Source organism: Astatotilapia calliptera, chromosome 16, assembly GCF_964374335.1.
Source record: "Astatotilapia calliptera chromosome 16, fAstCal68.1, whole genome shotgun sequence".
Taxonomy (NCBI): domain Eukaryota; kingdom Metazoa; phylum Chordata; class Actinopteri; order Cichliformes; family Cichlidae; genus Astatotilapia; species Astatotilapia calliptera.
Genome location: NC_137437.1, coordinates 24,711,316 through 24,734,818, shown reverse-complemented (window position 1 = coordinate 24,734,818; position 23,503 = coordinate 24,711,316). Strand labels below are relative to the sequence as shown.

Here is a 23,503-nt window from a genome sequence, read left to right as displayed (position 1 = left end):
AGCTAAAGGTGGGCCCATACTCCATATTTATGAAATTGGCTCTGTGTGAAATTGGTTTTTGCCTAATGGATCCCTGCATGGGTGCTCCGTCTGATACCTCAGCTTCAGCTTATTGGCACCAGAGTCACATTGAGGACACAGAAACAAACTGGAAGAGGGACAAATGAAAATGGACCAAGACCTAAAAAGTTTAAAAATTTTGTAATTTTTGTAAAGAACTTGGACTAGTTTCAGCCTAGCCTTTAATGGTTAACATGAAATGCTTTCATTCTTTCAGTGGATTCATGGACTGTGTAATATTAATGCTTAACCCCAATCTGAGTATAAATCAATAAGCCACTTTATTTTAACTTCAACAACCTCCTCTACATTCTACATTCTTCTCTTTTACACAATCCTGCAGATTAGTCAGATGGTTAATGAGACTGAGGTTTCACAGTGCAGAATAACACTGGAAGTCATGCCATATTATGTGAGATAAGAATGGCACGAATCTCTGGATGAACCAGCACCATCTTCTATAAAACTCAGAGTCATTAGATAAGGCATATACTGTAAGGATTTCAGCATTGTTAAAGTAAATCAGTGTGCATTACTGTCTGGATCTTGGCCTCTTTAAAAAAAAAAAAAACTTTCATTCTTTTAATGTGTTCAACTTCATGTCGTGTCTGTGGTAACAATTGTTGTTTTCCCCAGCAATTTCCTCCAAATCCCTTCACTATGTGACTGGATTGGGGGATGTAAAACCTTCACAGTAAGTTCTTTTTTGTCTGCAGAAAGTGATAAAGGCCAGCTAGAACAGGCACAAAGAAAATCTTTGTAAAATCTGGCAAACGCACTCCTATTGCAGACTGATGTATGCTGTGTTGCATCAACAACTAATACGGGCGAATCTTTGCATCATTAAGTTGATTAACGGTCCAGAAAATATACTGTCAAGTTTGCACTCATATTCTTTATTAAAATGTCAAAAGATTTTTTTTAATATCTCCCCAGTTTTAAAGAAAAAATATAGTTCAGGATGTATTGTGGGTAGTCAACAGTACCAAAAACCTCACAGTAAGGAAAGACCCAGATAACAACACGTATGACCATTTAGTGTAAAACACCAACAATTTCTTTTTTCTTTTTTTTAACATAGGTTCAGAAGATTGAGCACCACTTTCTCTAGAGACCCATATTTGGTTCATATTTGATTAGGTGCTTTAAGATGAGATATTATCCTGTAGTTGGAATTTGACATGTCTGATCAGTTTTCCCACGTGGCACTTTAGGCTTTGGTTTTTGTATTCTATTTTTAACCAGAAAAGTGGTGGAGTTTAAGGGAGGCGTGGAAGGAGCATGCAAAAGAGGAAACGGGGGAGGAGGGGGAGTGGATGGGTGGATGAAGGTTGGCTGGAGCTGTCAGTCTCATCTCTCTCCTGTCTCTCCTCATCCATTCTCACCATGCTGACAGCAGTCTTCCAAGCAGAACACCGCCTGCCTGCAAGGTAATTCATATTCCCTACCTGCACAGCCACCACCACCACTGACACAAGGAAACTGACATGCAGAGATGGGATGGTAGGAGAATAGAAAAGCACTGGGAGGTACGAAGAATAGAGAGATTTGGAGATATACTAAAACACAGATGGAAATCAATGGTCAGAAGCAATATTTTCATATAAGAGGGTAATATGAATGAGAAAATAACAATAGTGATGGCTTTTTTTTTTTTATTTCATCCTTGCATTGCCAATCTGCTCACTGTTTTCTCTGTGCCAAACCTCACCACCATTGTCAACAAATTATCCACAACTCCTTCCTTCCAATTCCCTGAAGGACTGTACAACAACACATATTAAAAACACAGAAAATCATATCTGACCCATCCCATTCTTACTACCTGTTATATCTTTTGTACTCCGCGGGTGTTGCAGAAGTCTGACCTTGAGGGTATTCTGTCCCTTAACTCCAGGATACACCCTTGCATTTATGCAACATTTCCTGAATATCTAGCAGAAGTTTTTTTTTTCTGATACCCAAGTATACCGTATTGAGCCCTATATTGTATAATGCATAATGTTGCTGCAAACACAACTTTGCTGCGATTTGGTGCTTAAATCAACTTTCAATTACTATGGCTGGTTAAAGTAATGAGAACCAAGGGTAAAATAGCATCTGCACCAACAGCAACACCACCAGTTAACTTCGTTTATTTTGTTTTTCGAATTACTGAAAAACTGCCCAGCAGAATAACTTTCTAAGACATTGTTTTTTAAAGTCAGTCAGCATAAGCACCATTTTCCTCTTAGATGACTGAGTAGACTGGCAGTGTATTATTTTGGTGCAACTTTTGTAAATTGCCTTTTGTGAGACAGGCATCTGGCCAGTGGGTGCAATATATCCTCTAAATTCCTCCAATAAGTCAACAACAAAGAAATCATCACAGTCACATTTCTTATTATAGGCAATCTGTGATTTTCTGCTGCCAAAGAAATTATGTTACTGTTCATTTAGGTATCATCCTTATAAGGACTATTTTTAAGTCTTGTTTAGATCTCTAAACAATTAGGGTGATATGAGTTTCTACATTAATGAAAGCCATAATATGGTACATGTTACATATATGTTATATATACATTATTGCTTCAAGAAACGCAGTGGGATTGTTTTTGTTTGTTTGCTTGTTTGTTTGTTTTTCTGACCAGTGACCAATACCAACGCCCTGCAGCGGTGTTACAAATGATTTTTTTTAAGTATTCCACAAACAGAATTTGATGGGTTTGATTTTAAAATTTGCTCCCTGACCAATAGCACAAGCAGCTATTATGTACCATTCTCGCACTCTCTGCTCCCCTTGTTCCTCTTGTGTCTCACTGTTCGTCCTTTGCAATTCAGGAGACATCACGTAGAAATCTCAGCCATCGGATGAGGACAGATTGTGGGCCTCTGTAGCGTAGCGTAACTGATAGGTGATTGGATTGAGAATAATTCCCTCTAATGACGAGGCCGGCTCAAGGCTGTTAGCAGTAATGAGAACACGGTACGTGCACCAAACTAGACACCGCTTCGCCTCCCAATGCACCACAGGAAACTACAAAACACACATACACACACACATCGTCAAAATAGAGAGACTTGCATATCCTGACACAAGGACAAGGCTTCAGTGTTGTGTTATAACACTGTTGAGTTGTACTTTACTAAACCTTAGTAGCCAACTGAAAAAAAGCAAACACACTGACCTGATATGTTAAGGCACACAAACTTTCAGAAAAACAAAACGTCACTATGTTTTGGTTTGGTTTGATTAAATATGCTTCAAAAAAGTCTGTCGGGATAAGTGAAGGACATTCACTTCTGCCTATTAGTAGCTGTTTCTCTGCCCTGAAAGTGCCCCATAGTGTTGGCATGAGATTGGCACAGCTCCCCTCTAGTGCCTGGTGCTACTAACTGGCACACACTATTGGTGTGTCACGAACCACCTGCCAGGCACACATGTTACATGTGTGTTGCCAAGAACCATATTTCCGCACCCCTGCCGTACTTATGTGAACGCAGCAGAGCATCCCTCTGTCTACCTATGTCCCTACCCTTCCATTCATACATGCACAAAAAGTACTACACACCTGCAACTCGCCAGCATTATGTGCACACCTACACACAAGGAAACCCACCCAGACACAATCCCAGAAACATCCAAGCAGAGCAGGTCACCTAAAAACCACCGTATGTGCATCAACAGATGTTGTCGCGCAGGTATCCACATATACAAACAAGGATTCGCCCACACACATACATATAAATGCAGTCACAATCACACAAATAACAGCAGGAAGATTGTGCGCTATGGTATTGGGAGCTTAACCAAACGATGCATGTCTATGATTTTAATAATCATAAAACTCGTCTGCTATCCCTTGTGTGAGTCACAACCGAGGAAGTGGCACTTCAGATGCAGTGCATAATGACGGACCGCCAGATGCTCAATGGTATGCCCAATGGAGCTGATCAGTGTTGAGTGTGATCACAAAACTCCCAGTATACCTGCTATTCTAACCTCCACTGGCAGGAAGACGTCCAGTGGTAGCAGTCAGGCAAGTCGTTCTGTTCTCCAGAGGAGAGCGAGAGCACAAATGCTGATCTCTTCATAATCACTTGAACATTCTACTGATTTGCTTTCAGACAGCAGCATCTCATGTATATACTCTTAAGGCCCTTTCATACTGTACCTGTGAATATTCTGTGCGTTAAAAATATTATTCTGACTCACCTATTGCACTTAATGCAGCCGTTCATACTTACTGCATAATTTCACTGGACAAATTTTTGGCATTTATTTTTTTCAGACCGAACTTGATTTTTTTTTTCTTCAGATTTTTCAGAATCGAATAAACAGATCTGACCAATCACATCGCTGTGCAACAAGCGCACTCGTAGCTCAAATCACACACCTCTACCGAATGTACAATGATATGGAAATGGTAAAATGATACTATTTTGCCTCAGATACTCAGCTAAACACTGCTCTGGCTCACTTGGCTCTCTGAAATGATTTCTCTGCCTCGTCGAGTGTGGTCCCATTTGTCCTAACAACAGTTAAAACTGCCCCACTGACATCCTGAAATATGCACAAAAGCGGTTGTGATTCAGCGTCAACTCCTGGATCAAATCATAATATTCTCCCTGCTGCTGCCTCCTCTGAGAACTGGATGAAGCCAATTTCTCCTTTCTTCCTTTTTCATTTAGGACTATCAGGACCAGCTCATCCTCACTTCATGTCAACTTTATTTATTCTTTTTTTCACAATTTGAGCAACACATCCATTGTGTAACAGCCTTTAAACTGAAAACTTTTGGTTCTTTAAATACATATTTACATGTCAAGGTGTTGTTAGCTATACAAACTAATAGATGAGACTACTTACAAATTCAAAGCCCCCCCAAAAAAACTAACAAACTACTAAACACACGTGTATATACAGTACGTGAATATCAGCTGTCTAACATATCAGTTTCAGTTTTACTAGTTTTAGTATATAATAGGATAATATGTTATTTTCATAAATTGCCTCCCGAGTATATATACTTAAAATGAATTTAAGGCACAAGCTCTCCATTTTTCCTTCTTCCTTTCACTTTGTGACATTTAAAGTTTTATGTAGTTTATTTCTCACATCTGATTTGACCCACCACGCCAAAACACCAAAGGCTTGAAAGCACCCCTCAAAGAGGGGAAAAAATGTTTAATTTGCCTTACATCCAGCAGGGGGAGGTATTGCAGCTTACCCAGAGTCAGTTTACCCCCTGGTACAGGAGTTGAGTAACAGTTGTGTAAGATTCACTAGTGACACACCTGGGTACAAGAAAGCATTTTAATAATAATGATAATAAACAAACAAACAAACATAGATGCAGTGGATGGTACCAAATTTAGTCTCGTAACACCCCACTTTAAAAACATTATGTGAACTATCTTAATTTATGCATTGCATGTTAAAGACTGAGAACATTTTTTTTAATTATCTGTGTGTAGTCCATCAATCTGGAACATCCAGGCACACACAGTACCAGTCAAAAGTCTGAACACACCCACCCCTTCATACATACAGTACGTGTATAGTTGAGTAAACGGCTTCAGAGAAGCATAGTTAGATGAAGGATTTCAAAGGATGGAGCTTTGTCTATGGAACCATCTGGTGTTGCATAATTATATATAGTATATATCACAGTCAACAGTAACCAAATCATGTAAGATATGTATCAACGGTGTCCAGAAAAAAATAGTATTTAAAAGAGAACAAGGATGATGAGCAGTCTGAAAACATCGGTCTCTGTTGTGCCTCGTTCCAAAAGTCAACTCCGGGTATCCACCACAGATGATTAAATGAATTCACAATTATGAGTGCTCCTCATCATCTACCTACCTGCTGTGACAATGATGAGCCAGAGGATAGTGCTTCTTCCCATAGTCATATTTAGTAAACATATGATAAATGCTTAATGGGAGGCAAACTGTTATAATGTGATCTCTGCTTGTTTGTATCCTAATCCTCACACCTGTATTAAAGCAATTAATAGCCATATTCTGTCATCGGGGTACGATCAGTCATTGCTTCATACAGGAACATAATATATTCTTTGCTTATTGATTTCCAATTCCCTTCTATTGGCCAGGAGACATTTTTTTGTTATGTCAATGAGCACATGGAAAACGTAATGTTGCCTCTGAACACCACCTCACTGGATTTAAAACGATCAAAATTTGATTAAAATGCACACTTTTAGGTTTAAGAGACACTGTTGTGAAAGTAAATATACAGGCTTGACCAAACCACTGGTTACACTCAAAAACAGGAAGGCCAGATTAAACCTTGTTAGAAAACATCTAAAAAGAGGCTGTATAGTTCTGGAAAAAAAAAAATTTGAACAGAAGACAATAAATATTAACTTCTGTCAGAATGATGGGAAGAGAAAAGTATGGAGAAGGAGGGAAACGCCTAACATCTGAAACACACCACATGAGCTGGCAAACTTGGTGGAGGCAATGTTATGGCATGGACATATATGGCTATCAGTGAAAACCGCCCGCTAGTGTTTATTGATGATGTGACTGATAATGTCAGCCAAATTCTGCAAAACTGATTGGACAGTGCTTCACAGTGTAGCTGGATAGTGAGCCAAAGCATACTGTAGATGTCCAGTTACTTAAGAACCTCTGAAAAATGAGGGACACTGTATTAAAAAAAAAAAAAGCTGTAACTCCTAAACAAATTTAAAGCCTGCACTTCAACCACATTAATAAATAGACCTAAAACTGTATTTAAATCATTTTGCCAAATCATAGCTGTAAAGATCACATGCCAATCATCACGTTGTGTTAAATAAAGCATTTTTTTTTTTTTTTTTTGCATTTATAACTAAATTCCACATAAGTTAGAGTGAAGTAATTACATGTAGAGTGTCCCAAAAGCTTCTGATACCTGAATTATGCTTTACGTTACAGGTCACGCCGTAGATTTCCCACAGAGGTCAAAATTAGGCTTTACAGTCAAACTTCGGTTTGGTGGTGCAGACCAAAAATGTCATCTTGTATTAAGCACAACAGCTCAGGAAGCACTCATGCATATCATTTTGACAATTACAACCCAGTTATTTGAGAATGCAGTTTAGAGAACTTGGTAACTTCATAAATGTTAATATTTGAAATTCTCTTTTCTAGAAACCCAAGACAGTTTATTTTCTTCTGTAAATTAGCAAATCTAAATATAGTTTTAGTTGAACATGTGAAAATATTTTTGTGAGATGTTATGTTCTAAGTTGAAGGCATTGTATAAGTTTTTGCTGTTCAAATTTAGATGATGAGGATGTAAACCTGAGGGGGTAGGGCTAAATAAGTATATACTTCTGCCTACTCCTTTTCAAACAACTGTATGGAATGATTTTATGAAACGTTGGTGAATGCATATGTTTGAAATAAAAAGGAACTGAACTGAACTAGAAACAGAGCAGCAAGTAATTTTGTAGACTGATTAAGTCAAAGAAAAGAGCCCAGCAGACTGACCCGCTCCCATTTTTGCCCCAAAGCTGCTTGCTTGTTTGAAATTTGCTTTTCCATGTTGCAGTAAGACTTTATAAGAGGAACAAAAATAAATTTTACTATTTTCTGTATCCACACTTGGAATCCAATTTCACAAATAATAGCTCCGGGCTTTGTTTGATAAGTCTGTCCTCATACAAATGCATGCATTATAAGTTGACAAAAGAGAGGAGAAAACCTACTTCAGAGTCAATCAATAATAACATTTCACAACTTGATGGGATAAAAAGAGCTGTATGGACGTTGCTTGTCAATCAGGCTCCATAGTCTGCTGTTCTCTTCTACAAAGCTGTCAGCTATGACAACTGACAGCAGCAGAACCCTGTCTGGTCCAGTATTTGCTGTAGGTGTGTGTATGCATACTGTCCTGGAAATAAATTCAACAAGTTTAGCTACATGGCTATTATTTTAAGGTAAGCTGAATCCAGCGTTAAGGTTGTTACTCAAAAAAAGTAATCTGTTGCACATTGTTTCTTTTCTTAAAAGTAATGCAGTATGTTGCTTAATTACTCACCAAAGAAAGTAATTAGTTACACTACTTGTTACTTTTTTGTAACTCATTGTCACTCAATTACCAGTTAACAATTTGAACCAATAGGCTACAGTCACACACACTAACACAAATGACTACCCTCATGAGAACACGCATAAAATCTGTGTTTTCGTTTTTACGTTTGAACACAAATCCAACAACACAAAGCAAAGATGAAAACCAGAACAAAGTGGCTTTGAAGTGATGGACACACTGATTCTACTTTAGAAACATGGACAGGTAGAAATGGAGGCTGCAGAGTGACAGCTCATCAGTTTACCTTTTGGAGATCAGGGTCCGGCTGCTGGGCTGTGGTCAGCATTCACTCAGCTTTAAAGTCGCTCTGGGTTCTTGTTCTGCCCTGCATGCAGATAACTGAAAAACCTTTGTAGTGAAAGTAAGAAAATAATTGTAACCCTAATGCAGTCACTCAGTTTAGTACAGTAATGTGTTATTACTGCGTTACTTAAAAATGCAATATGATTATAGTGTCTTTGTAACTCATTACATCCAACATCGGCTGAATTTGTATAGATATTTATGCAAGCATGCTTCATTACTTAATTTATTCAAATACTGTTTTTTGATCATGATTTTATTTACTATCAGTATCTCCGTAGAGATGAATAAGCGGTCCCAAAAGGTTGGAAATATTTTGATCATATATGCATGTTCAGTGAGTCTCAGCCACATATGACACAACCTCTACGTCAACTTTACAAGTATGGTAACTTTTTATGTGGGCGTGTTTTTAATTTGTTTTCATTTCCAATATTTTGTATGCACAGTTTTCCAAATCAGCAGCAAAATGCAATAGTACTTTAAAATGTCTGATTAAAAAAACCCAAAAACGAGCTGGGAATATATTCCATGAGAAATTTGGAAAACAATGACCACTTTGAAAATATTGGCACATTAGTAGGCTTAGAGGAAAATCTTTTCACAAAGCTCTTTTGACATGCAAGCAGCCAACAGAAGACAGAAATAAAACCTGGTTTTGTATAAAGCTATGTTAATTATGCTATGGGGTTATGATGCCCTTTAAAAGGTAATTAGATAACACATGAATTGTGCTGTGCATGCAGTTATAATAGTGGATTTCTAACTTGGTTCTAGTCGATAAAGGCTTGTATTAAGGAGAGCGGCTCCGTAGTGTAGTGGTTTACATAATCGCCTGAGAAGTGAAAGATCCCTGGTGTGGTGACAAATCCCTGTGGGATTGTGTTAGGAAGGACATTCGGTCTAAAAAAAATCTGCAGCTGAAAGTTGTTTATTAAAGAGAGAGTGCTTACTCATTACTGTGGATGTCCTTAAAAAAAGCAACACAAAAATTCAAATTAACATAAGGTAGCTATGGTGATGAAGATGAGGGACAAGAGGATAAAGTGTGTTCTCATCATTGGAACAAGAGTGATAATGAACATTTTGTTGGTAAACACAAAGTCACATACACATCTGAGCTTCAGGTGCTTCTTTTCTTCTTCAGTCTTCTTTTCTGAAGAGGATATTTATGGTAATTAGCCACTTTTTGCTGCACTTGTTCTCTGAATGCTATAGTAGAATTTCTATTTCACTCTTAACCACCTGTCACTGCTAAGAAGATGAAAAATGGAGGGCGTACTGCAAAACAAGTGTGGATAGCGCGGTTGTACACCCTGCTCCTTTTTTGCTTTCTTAAAAGCGAAATCAAAGTGATTTATTGGCAGATAGGACATTCCTGCTGACGGTTATCTCAAAGATGGGAAAATGATTGGAAAAATGTGGAAAACGCACACGATCTAGTCGTAAGACAGAAGATATTTTCGTTGAAGGGGCATAGGTAGAAAGGCAACAACAAGAGCCATTGCAAGAAAAGCAAATATGCCTCATCCTCTGTTTGAAATGAACCGTTATTAATATTTTAACATGTTAGCTATGCGTGTGACTTTGAAGAAATGAGCAGTCTTTTTCAGTATATGCTAGAGGAAAGAAGGACAGAGATCGGAAGCTATGACAAAAAAGGATGGAGTTAAACAACGGAGTGAAATAATGGCTCAGAATGGAGCTCTCTCTCACACATAAAGAGCTCCGCAGCATTTTGTCAGCACTGAGCATAGGTAGGAGAGCATAGATGTGAAGTGGTTAAAAAGACCCCAAAGAGGAAGAAAAGTAGAGGAAGGTACATCTGCTTGTGCCTCTGTCATTACCCCTTCACTTTGCCTCTGCCAAGCCTATTACTTAATTTCCCTTGTTGTCCTTCACTATGACAGAGGTTCAAGTGAGTTAAAAGCAAGCCTGCAGAAGCTCATTTTATCAGAGAACTGTGATGAAAAAGTCAAATCAAACAATATCAGGCTTGAAATATGGTCACAAATGGTGCTGGTTGTTGGCTGTAATTGAGCAAAAGCTCAAAGGATTCTACTTATAATACATCACACAGTTAGTCACATTTTACATCTCTACATGCCGGAAACCCACTCTTTATATCCGATACTGGCACACACACAGACATATTCTGCAAAGAAACTATTCCTATGCAATCTCACAGATACAGGATTGTGGCCTAAGAGATTTGTGAGCTCATTTGCAGGCACATTATAGCTCTACTCACTCTAACTTGAAAAAAGAAAAAGTCTCAGCCTTCTGACAATTTTTTATTGTGGAAGTGCAAAACTCATTTAGGTGGTTGACACTAGGGTATAGATATCAGAGATACATGTACTTTTGGAGAGGAACTAGTGCGTGGAAGCAAGGTATGTCAGTAAATTGGATGTGCAAGCATTTTTGGTGCAGGGTGTGTAGGGTTAGGGTACACACGGAAAAAATATGCTTTTTTTGCTGTAATGAAATAAAGTGTATGCTTTCTGTAAGAGCAAGAGAGAAAATTCTCTGATAGGATTTTTCTGATGCCGGTCTAAACAGATGCTCAGATTTCAAGTACCCGCAGAGGTTGAAAAATATGCATATCAGCCTTTCCTATTTCAAAATGCTTTCCTTGAAAAATGCAGATTATAAAATACCAGCTGGGAAAAAGCATGAAGCTGACCCTATAGTTAGGTGCTTTGGGTGCAAATGCACCAATCATTATGTCCCCGCTTCAATTCCTCACTGACAAGACCCTTTGCTATTATTTACCTGGTGCCACAGATGCATATTAGGCAAAGTGCTTAGAAAATCTTGTCACTGTTAGTAAAAACCCATTACAGAAGAGTCACAACTGACTCATTTAGGTGCTGTGCAACTTTTTCAGAGGTCCAGAGCACCATCAGGTGAAAAATATCATATCCGCACAGCAAAACAAACAATTTTATCAAAAATTTTTTTTTTATCATTATTATTATTTTTTACATTTTTAGAAGGAAATAAAATTCTTAAATGCCATCAGTACTTACAAAGTAATACTAAGGGAAGAAACTATGGGAGCTAATATCATGCTCACTGACAAACTCATTTTGACCGAGCTGCAGCACCTTTTTTCACATCTGTCTGAAACTCACCATTTTAGGTCTTTATTATGCAAATGTGTTATGTAGCGACTTAGATAAGTCACGGAAGGAAAGCCTTGACTACAAACGAGGCGATCCGAGCAGTTCAGCTGCAGTGGGAAGTAGTAATTCAGTTTGGTGTGGACTTTGAATTTTGCAGCATGGCAAACATTTTCCATGCACAAAAAAAGCAATACAGTGCAGTAGACAAAAGTACAGGAAAAAAACCAACTGTAATATGAGTATTGTAATTCTTATTACTTTAACTATAGTGCAGCATGATTTTAATTCATCTGTTAAAAACTGTTTACATCAGGTGATCTGTGTTGTACGTAGGGGAAAACTGAAAGAGTACTCTTTCCCATTAATTTGGCATTGCAGTATTGTAATATTGTTGACATAGTATAGAAGAGAGAAAAAAGTACCAATATTAAACACATATTGTATCATATAATTTCAGAATTAATTACCTAAATGTTGTTTCAGATAATTTTACAGAATATAGTATAAAACCACTGATACTATTAACAAACTACTTTCAAAATGAATCTTGAATCCAAATTGACATGATGAAAATATTTTTTTTCACTCATTGATACTAGTTAAGGATCCATGATAACCTGCGATTTAGTTCCTGTGTCATCTACAGTTCGACTTGGCTGTCATGCCTGTCAGGCTGGCTGGAGCGGCTGTATGTGTGCAGTGGTTTTGACTAGTGTGTTGTGATGAAGAAAAAAGGGGTGGAAAAGAGTCTCAAAGCAAAATTCTTATTTTTATCAATTGATCTATAATCCCATCTTCAACTTATGGGGCGCCGTTTGTAAAGTGAAACATGCTGAAATTAACGGCAACATTTTTCCACATTTAGCTCAAAACAAGTCCTTTTTTTACAATATTTAGTAAAATATTTGTAACCTTTCATATTTAAAACAGAATTTTAAATGTTAAATATTCAATCTAAATATTATATTTAAATCTAAATGTTAAATCTATATATTATATTTAAATCTAAATGCTAAATCTAAATATTATATTTAAATCTAAATGTTAAATCTATATATTATATTTAAATCTAAATGCTAAATCTAAATATTATATTTAAATCTAAATATACATGTTAAATCTAAATGTTAAATCTAAATGTTTAGGCTAACATGCAAATTTATTGCACGGATCAGCGGAAATACCAAAATAAAAGCTTTCCGAAAACCTCCGGTGCAAAAGTGTGCTGGTAGTGGTCAGACACGTTCTCACTCCCTAAGCATAATAATTTTCGCTAAGTGACAAATTGTCAACATGTTATGCTTTCGGGTACCCAACACGTTCCTAAATGACAGCATCGGAAAAAGGAGAGCACATGAGAACCGTTTGGACTCAATCTACACATGTTCGATCATTTTCTAAAAATCGCTTTGGAAAACACTATTTTATGTCATTTAGCTGCTAGTTAAAGTTAGGGATAAGGTTAGGTTTAGGGCTGGAACACATGGCTGGAACGTCTATTATGGCGGGACCGTCATTCCACTGGAATTCAGCCATAACCAGGCGCGGACCATGAGAAAGCACGTCCGGCGATTTAGCTGAAAACATCGGAAGATCCGTTTTGTCGGCCATCCAAAGGTTTAGCAGTAGTGCACTCTTAGCAGCTGCAGTCTCCACTTCACAATCGCTGCAGCACATGTCCAGCAAAATCGCTGGACATGCTCGTAGGCAAGAAGTGAAGCAGCACATGGCTGGGAGAGGTGAGGAGGAGAGCAGACACAATTTTGCACCGGAGGTTTTCGGGAAGCTTTTATTTTGGTATTTCCGTTGATCCGTACAATAAATTTGCATGTTAGCCTAAATATTTAGTTTTCTGTAACATTTAGATTTAACATTTAGATTTAACATTTAGATTTAGCATTTAACATTTAACATTTAGATTTAACATTTAGATTTAACATTTAGATTTAACATTTGATGAAAAGTTACAAATATTTTACTAAATGTTGTAAAAAATTACTCGAAAACATGTTTTTGTAAGGTTTTGAGCTAAATGTGGAAAAATGTTGCCGTTAATTTCAGCATGTTTCACTTTACAAACGGAACCCCATATCAACTATGATGGCAAACAAATCAAATCAAATCACTTTTATTGTCACATCACATGTGCAGGTACATTGGTACAGCACGTGTGAGTGAAATTCTTGTGTGCGAGCTTCACAAGCAACAGAGTTGTGCAAAATACAATAATGTAAACACGGGCGGCTGAAATGATTTTCTACTCAGAGTAAGTAATTCTACTGCTTCACACTGCTGGAGCCAGCTGGAGTGGTTTCACTGGGATGAAACATAGATGCCTCCTTACACGAACTTTCAGGCATAGCCAACTGAGAGGTTACCATGAGGCAGAACAACATAATGCTCAAAAACATAGCTCATGGGATCACCAGTCCACCATAAGGTGCCAATTCAGTGATGAGCTTTTCTAAGTGTCGTTTATCTTATTCCCAGAAGAACTAACTAGTAACTTTCCACTTAGTAATCATCATACTAAAGGTATTTCTTGGATAAAATCATTGCTTCCTTCTTTGTTTGAACTCTTGAACTGTATTTCACAAAGGGATGCAAAGCGATGCATCTATCTATTTTTGGTATATGACTCCAGTAGGCTGAGTCAACGCACTTATAAAAGTTGTCTCGCTAAACATTCACTCACTTCCATCACCACCTCAACAATACCACCTCCCACATAAACCTCCCTGGGTTTTTTTGGGGTCCCAGGAGTGCTGTGCGTGTGATCTCGCATACATCCTTTATTCATGTAGAAGGAGTGTTTTTTGGTGGTCCTGCTTCAGACTGGGACATAATCTCTGCTGCTGGTAAACACCAATTTAATTGGCTCAGCTGGTTGGAAAGAGCTACAGTAAGCTGGGGGAAGATGGCATGTATAAGAAATGAGCAACACAGATGTGTCAGGCAAAAAGCAGCGAGAGGAATGAAGTGGCAGCATAGCAAATGTCTCAAACTAGAGAAAGACTAAGGGAGATGACAATGTGCTGGCGTGAGCTCTCCGTTCCCTCAGGGTGTAGGTACTGTATGCTGAAATGCTCTGAAATGTTAGTGCTGGCCCACTTTGCCTTTCTGAAACGGTGATACAGACAGGCAACCATGTTGAACACTTAACTCAAAGGTGACATATAGGTACATATTAGAGAAATTCCTGGGAGATAAACAAGTAAGCCCTGCATACGTGTGTGTGCACACAGTGGATGAAGGTAAGCAGTTATCTAGGGCACCAGAACACTCAGATCACTCAAAAAATGTAACATTACTTTTACTGAACATGGAAAAAAAAATCAGATTTGACAGTACAATTTGGACCATTCTCAGTTCTTATAATACAAAAACATCTTTCTTCCTCAGTTTACTATTTTGCTAATTCATTTGAAATATTTCTTAGAGGTGTAAATAGTAAGGGCTGTTGGAAAGATGACTCTACAGGTCCTGTGGCTCACCTGTTTTCCTGTATTTAAGGAACTAATGTTTCTTCTGAGAATTTCTTGGTCCCTTTTTCTAACGCTTCTGCCTTCCTGTTACCAGCGACTGCATTCTGAGGAAAAGGATGGATTATTCACCTGTGCCACTTCCTTCCATCCATGAATCCAGTCCCACGTGCACAGAAAGCATCCCAGGATCAACAGCTCTCACTACCTGCCTATTTGCCTGCCCCCCTAGAACCTGCCAGCCTTTCACCAGCCGCCTCTCCCACTTTCCCAAGTAAGTCAGAACATTTTCTCTGACAGTCTTCCTTACACTTGCACCACTTTCCTCTCTCCTAGTGGACCTATCTAAAGACCACAGCTTAAACAGTCCCCATCACTCTAGTGAACAAATCCTGCCCAGTTTTCCTTTCGAGTTAAATAAAGACTTTAAAACCGCTATCATCGTTTGGGTTTTATCTGCACTTGAGTCCTCCACTGTACAGGGCGGGCCATTTGTATGGATACACCGTAATAAAATGGGAATGGTTGGTGATATTAAAGTCCTGTTTGTGGCAACATTTCCAAACAAGCTATATTAGTTTGGTCTTTTTCGAATTGTACTGTCATCTACTTTAACATTTAACTCGTTAACTGAGGCCTCTGACATTGTATTATCTGACCCTGGGATGAATTAGTAAATTAGGGACGTCCACCACTCCTGCGAACACACACCGTAATGCTCCAGACCAGCAAACTGCCAAAAGCTCTGTTTTTACACAGGTGGTAACACTTGCTGAGGATCAATTATTCAAGTTCATTTCCTATGGATGCAGTAAGGATCTGCTTATTTTCTTCACAGAGTCCTGTTGAAACTACAAATATAGATTTGGAATTTATATGCAGACACTCCAATATGTGAGCTTGTGCTCAGAGTGGATGAAAAAGATGTCTAAAACATCAAGTTTGTGTCCTTATATGTTCCAAAGGAGCTTCATTAGCACAAACCTATCATACTCTAAGATATAGGAAAAGATGGGGGAATGAGGACAAGACAGCCGCTTGAGCTGAGAAGCTGAAAAATCAGCCGAGCAAAGCAGAGCAGACAGTAACTCCCCACACAAATCAGCAGGATAATGTCCATGAGTAGAAACAGCTCTGACACATACAGTGTTACAGCTACTGAAAAGGAGCTGAAAGAATTTCCCCTCCTTTTATGTTATGTCATATTGTGAAGATTTATGGAAACATACACGAGCATGGTGTAGCCTTCTTTGGTAAAGCTTAACAAATAAGTATGACAGAAATTGCTAGCTTGTGTCAGCGTGGCATGTAACACATTATTGTACCTGGAGCTGGTGCTATACTGATACTGGGATGTTGGCAACTCTTGTCTCCTCCACTTTGCATGTTGATTGTTCAACCAAACTGCTGTCAACCTCTACTCTCATCCTGAACCTGACAAGTTTTCACAGTCCTAATAAAACCGGTCTGAAGATGTTTTGAGGAGTAATGGAAATTAAATTAAATTGAACAAAGCCAGATAAATTGGCTTGGTGGCATTTGTTATTTAGAGAGTGTTAATCCACAGCAGTGCTGTCCAAATAAAAGCGAGGGCAGAATGAGCTGTTGCCTTTAAGCTAATGAGATATTAGCCAAATCCTCTTAGCCAAACTATTTTGTTAGGGTTCAGTGAGCGATTGCCTTGCTGGCACTAATATGGATGAAGAACTGTGGTTTTGTTAAGTGCCAGACTGAAAGCGACTCCAGTTGAGAGTGGTATTAACCATGGATGAATGAAGGAGGAAAAGTGAGAAAACTGAGATTGTCCTTTTCTCCATCAGGTCCTTCAGAAAGCTTGTTTTCATTTAAGATTTTACTGTTGTGCAAACCTAGACTTTTATATTCAGTGTTAAAGCAGAAAAATATGTCACTTAGCAAAGGAAATGAGATTGCTTTTCTGCATGGTGTTTGTAATGGATACAATGATACAAATGACACAACGAAAAATAAATCTGTATTTTCAATTTCTTGTATTCCACTTGAGAAATATTTTGTCGCTTTTGCTTTTAAACACCCCAAGGCAATTGATTTTGATCTTGATAAAACCAAACTGTCACCAATGTAGGCTTATTTTATTTGAAAGATTCTTTTAATTTATTTTGACGTAAAGATTCAGTTCTAAAACTGTGATATTTTTCAGGTTCAGTATATTTGATGGAGTTTTTAAATACTTGTTAATACTCCCCCCCCCCCCCCCCCAGATTTCTTCTCAAAATGTATTGGCTGCTTCTTGTTAAAAACTAGAATTGTATTTTCTTTTTACATGTTAGTTTGAGAATGCAATAAAATACAGAACTAATGATGTGTAATCCACTTCAACCAAACCAGTGGGGTATTGCAATAGAAGAACAGACGCTTCACAATAGATCAGTGGGAGTATAACAGAGTGGGGCACAAGCCAATTTTCAATCTGAGACGCAAAGCTTAGAATAGACTGACGTGCAGACGCTGTTTGTTTGCCAACTGACTTTCTTTTCTACACACAAGATGGCTTTACACGGGGTGTGAGTTTTACAAACTATAATGATAATTAACACATGACGACAGGATGGTCTTAGAAAAAAATAGGTAAAATGGACTCACGTGACCTCAATCGTAAGTAATCTATGCTAACCATAAACGGCATAAACAATACCTTGACATGAATACATGAGGAATATACAGTTACAAATGAGTGATGACAGTGCTGTGATAATACAGTCTCCTGCCAGTTTGTGACATAGTCACAAAATTGGTTTCACTGATTCTTGCTCACTGACAAAAATTGTCCTTTTGTTGGTGTTAAAGCAGCTGCCGCACAGTTTGAGGGCAGTGCATGAAATACTCAGGAAATTTGATCCTCTAGTTTGTGTTCATGGACACGAACTGCCAAATTGTAGTGCTTGCTCTTTGACAAGGTGATAAAGTCCACATTTGGTGCTTACTTCTGGTTTCACTTGCTGTTTGTCTGTTCTTGTTTAATTGAACAAAAACACTATGCTAGTTTTTAAATAATAAGTCATTTTTATTATTGTCGTACTTGTTTGTTTACTTATCTATAAGCGGAAAACCTGTTGGTAGCTTGAACGTTATTAATATTCTTTTGTTTTGTGGTATGGTGACCTCTATTGGCCACAGTTGGTATACTGGAGCCTTTGTTATACCTAACTATTTCAGTGCTCCGCATAGGCGCAGTAGCGGGTTTATTCCTGTAAGTTTGCATGCTGCCTAATATTCTAATTTACTTTATTTGATTTGTGATGCATGTATAACATGAGTACATTAAGTTGCTAGTTTGTTTGATAAGCTGTGTGGCTGTGTAATTATATATTACACGTATAAGTATATTAGCATTGTATTCTAACTTGTTCTGAGGAATAATGTTACTTCACTCAGTGTTAAGGTTGATCCAGGCTACTTTGAAATGTATGCATGCTCAGTGAATGAGAAAATAATGATCTGTGTTGTTTTGTGTTCGTTTAGTTTTTAGAAAAAGAGGAAACAGAAGAAAATGATTAAAGGATGCCATGTAGAGAAAACTCAAACTCTTTAAAAAATGCAAATGCAGATTTTATGTGTCAGTCACCACTGAAATTAACGTTAATTCAAATAATGAGGAATTTGTGTAGATATTGGCCAACGCAGCAGTTTATGATATAGTCACAACCACAAACTTATACCATGGGGATGCTACACCTTGCACAAATGGACTTAAAAAGTAGTCTGACTCCAGACTCCAGACAAACATTTAGTTTATATTGACAAGTTAATGAGTGAAAAGTTTAAACCTGCTTATTCTCATCAGTGTTTTGGGGGCAATTGGCTCTAAATGATTATATTATTGCCACAAACATTCTGCTCCAGGCAGCAGTAAAAGAAACATTTCCAGCACTAAGTCAGATTTATGTCAAAGTGTTAAATCAGCAACTGCTCAAATAAACCTAGAAGCCGATATTATCCTTAGTTAACACATTTGGACTACATTACATTGTAGTAACACAGCAGTCATTCAGAAAAAAATGCTAATAGCAAGTATAGCTTTATTTTCTTTTGTGACTTTCACAACTACAAATTTCTCAAACACCTGTTTTCCTTTTGTCATAAGATATTAGATAATTGATGCAGTGTTTACAGTACTCCACCATAATGCTGTAGTTATGGGGCACCATTGAAGGAAATGAAATTCTAATATTTATATCTACTGACAATTTTACTTCACATTTCACATGATAGTGTTTGCTAGATTTACAAGGAAGACTGAAACTGATAGAAAGTATCAGTACACCAATCTTTGCAACTACCGGGCCAATTATAATACCACTTAAAAACACTAGGCACTCATCCTGTGATTATCACTTTAAAGTAGATGCAAACTCTCATGTTTAAACTGATCAACTTTGAAAACACAAATTTGCATATTTTTTTTCCCTCTGTCAATCCTGTGAAAGGATTGACAAAAAAAGTTGATTCTGTTCATCTGGACGTAGCGTTTTCAGTGGGAGACACGTTTCGTCACTCATCCAAGTGACTTCTTCCGTCTCAGCTGACTGCAGGTTTCCCCAAACTTACAAACAGTACATTTGCACAATAACTGAAACCGTGAGGTCAGTTTCCTTTTCCTGATGACACTCAGTTTGTGCTCCAGTGGATGATGAGTGAAGGTTTGACTCTCATCATCCACTGCAGCACAAACTGGGTGTCATCAGGACGCTACAACATAGAGCGAAAAACCATTCCCACAGACATAGCGGCCAGGGAAGCAGAAGAACATCACGTCAAGAAGGTCCTGAGTAAATGTGGTTATCCCAGCTGGATGTTTCTCAAAGCTGGGAAGGCACCTAAAAAAAGCTTCAGCTGATCCAGGAAAGAGGGGCAACTGCTGCCTAGGCTTAGTGATCCAATATGTGTCAGGAGTATCGGAACAGTTGACACACATTTTTCTCCAAACACTGCGTCTCTGTGGCTTTTAAACCCCAAAACACGCTGCTCCAAAAACTGTTCCACCGCAAGGATCAGGTCCCCCGACACAAACAGAGTAATGTCGTGTATGCTGTTAAGTGCCAGGAGGATTCCCATGATTTATACATTGGGGAAACCAAACAACTTTTGGCGAAGCAGATGGCACAACACAGAAGAGCTAACTCATCAGACCAGGACTTTGTAGTCCAGTGATGAGGATGTACACATTCTGGACAGAGGAACGCTGGTTTGAGCGGGGAGTCAAGGAGGCCATTTACGTGAAAAGGGAAAGAACATCTCTGAATCAAGGAGGGGACCTAAGGGTACATCTTTCACCATCTTACAATGCTGTGATTGCAGCCATTCTCCAACTCTCTCTGAATGGTACTCATGGCAATTGATTAATGGTCTTTGATCAGTGGGCTATGACTATTGAAAACGCTACGTCCAGATGAACAGAATCAACTTTTGGGATTTACTTACCTGGATTATTGAGCATGCATCAAGACAATCCTGTGATGATCTAACAGTTTTCATGTCCACCAGCTTATAAGGGCTTCATAGCTGCTAAATGCTGCACAGATTCCTCTGGCCGGCTTGGTTGCTAGGTAGCTTACTTTCAGTTAGTCCGTGAGACTAACTAGACAGTAAATTTGAGGCTCATAACAACATAACAATGAGCTGATGGATATTAAAAACAGTCTTTAAAGCTTTGGGGAGCTGCATGCTTGATTAATACAGCTAATGCAGGAGTTTTGCATGCTGCTACTACAGGAAGCAGTCTGTTCCTTGGAGGCAAACCTTGTGTTTCCCTGCTACATATGCTAATGAATTCTAAGGGCAAAAAACAGGTTGATTTACAAATTGACCCTTACCATCTCAAATGGCATTACAAACAGCTCTGATTTCCTTCTACACGGGAATCTGGGAAGACAGAGAGGGCAATCATATTCATCTGTAGCCACCCTCCCTCTGCATTTGCCTGGTCTGACAGAAACTGCAGGGGTTGTGTGCTCACGGAATGAAATGTGAATAAATAACAGCGAGAGAGAGAGAGAGGAAGAACAGGCAAAAGCATTAATTTCCCACCTTCATTCATATTCACATGGTGGGGCCATCGCTCTCAGACGTGTGATCTTAAACAGATTTTTTGGCGCTCACCCCCATCAGCGCATTTTTGCTGTCATGTATCAAAGCTGTCGTGTATATGAATAAACCCCGAAACCCAGCTTCATATCCAGCCTGAGCTAAAGTGATATGCGGAGGTGGGGTGGGTGCAAGGCAGCAAGGACCCAGTTGCACATTGCAGGGATCATGGCAGGAGACGACACCATACATCAGTGAGGACATAGGCTGTCAGAGCATGAATGGGTTTTGTCATGAATGAATAACTACCACAAATGTGCGGTGAGGGGAAGAGGAGAGCTTTACTTGCCTTAGCCTTTTCATCTCCTATGATCCACACTTCAGAGTTGGAGTGAAGAGGTGTGTGTTTGTGTGTAGTGAGCTTGTTGAAATAAACAGATTCCTCATTGGAAGAAACAAGGAAGGATAGCCTCCTCTTCACAATGAGAGAACACTAACGGAAAGTGAAGCCAAGCAAATGTTGCCAGGGCAAACGGAGTGTGTGCCGTCTGTGTCAGCATTGTGTTTTATACTCATGTGTACTGTCACCTCAGGCTTGTGTCGTCGGAACATCTCAACACTTTTGTCTCACTGAATAGAGCTAATTTCCCACCCAAAGGGAGTTCTGTCACAAGGAATGTGCAATGAGAAATGGACTCATTGCTCGTCACAGTCACTCAGTTGTCATCATTTTATTCCCAAGAGGTGTGTTCATTTCTGCCTACTATGTATTTGAGGAACAAAAACTACAGTAAAAATGACTCTCTAGTAAAAGAAAAAAAGATAAGAAAAACCCACCAAGATGGAGTGAGACAAAGAAAGATGTAGCCCCTCCTCTGGGATAAAACAGTCCATACTGTGAGGAGGTGGGTGAGACTGGGAAGGTGAGGAAACTGGGCTGAAACAGTAGGAGGGGGAGGGGATACTGAGTCTTACCCACCATACTGTGTTTGTACTTCATCAACAGTATCCCAGAATGCCGCATGCTGATTTCCCGTATGCCCTGGCACTCTCTCCCATGGCAGCTGGTGTCCATTCTCCTTGTACTTCCATTCCACATACCATGGCAACGACTAACTCCTTCCACCCCCTGGTTTGACTCTCCTGTTACCTGTGACCTTACTGTTGTTCTCACCAGGGGGTATGTTATCCTAACATACACATTCACACGTATGCATTTATATCTGCTCAAATATTTACAGATATGTTTTCTCTGTCCCACTTTGTCTGCTAAAAACATAAAAGTAATTACATTTTTTAAAAATATTTCGCATAGATTTTTTTTTCCTTTTGTTTTCTTTTTCCATTTGTGTCGATGCCAGCTGGACTGGACTGTTTCCCCTCAGCGCACACACATTTGCACATGGTTCTGCACTGTCCACTGTACCCTTGACTGTACAAGGTGGGAGTGATTTATGTATTTACAGGGACAGTGAACAATGAAAAACACTTATTAGGTGTCATGTTCTTCATCGTTCATGATCAAGGTTAAAGGAGGATTTTAAACATGTTCTGCAGCATAGGCGTTGGTGTGTGTGTGTGTGTGTGTGTGTGTGTGTGTGTGTGTGTGTGTGTGTGTGTGTGTCTGTGCCGGTCCCCAAAGGCCCAGTGGCTTCCCCTGAATAACTGTGTAATCGATCATAAAAACTGCTGATTAGCTCAGTGTGGACAAGAGACAAGAAGGCAGTCGTGTACAAGGGACATTGACTGAATTAATGATGGTTTATGTGATGGCCGGTGCACAGGCTATTTTATGATCAATGTATGAACTCAGTCACACTGGGCTAGTTTATTGGATAAAATTCTAATTTGTATTGGGTTAAAATAAATTATACTTTTGTTGAATCATATCCATCCTTTTTTTTACTCAATGGCCAATTTAGATATCAGAGCTATTGATTTGTGCCTTGCTTTCATTATGTGATTGCATGCAGACCCTGAACCACATAAGCATGAATTTTTGAAGCTCAAAGGAATACCTTAGGATTATTCATTCATTAGCGTTGCTGAAGATGAAGCCAACAGTTGCATCTCTTGCATGCACAACAAAGATCTTGTTTTCTGAACCATCAAGTCTAGTCAACGGTGTTACTTTTACAGCCCAATATTAGAAACTATGAATTTGCCACAAGCAGCTGCACATTATGCACAACATGCAACACCCTTTATACTCAAACAGTTTAAGACTGTTGGAAGTGTGAAATACAGTCACGGTATAATAATGCTTAATGCAAACAGTCTCCAACAAAATGATGAAGTACTAGACATTATTGGAAGTCATTAAAAGTCACCTTCAGTTTAGTTGGGCCCAGTTGGGTTGCATATATCCACAAGCAAAA

The 23,503-nt window shown here is 38.7% G+C and overlaps 1 long non-coding RNA gene across 1 annotated transcript; it reads left to right on the top strand.

Annotated features, from left to right (window-relative positions):
- Positions 1 to 479: 479 nt before the first annotated feature.
- Positions 480 to 23,110, top strand: LOC145420983 (uncharacterized). The gene is made up of 3 exons (XR_013902228.1): positions 480 to 1,490; positions 15,160 to 15,336; positions 22,132 to 23,110. It is a non-coding gene; the product is annotated as an uncharacterized LOC145420983 (long non-coding RNA).
- Positions 23,111 to 23,503: the final 393 nt, after the last annotated feature.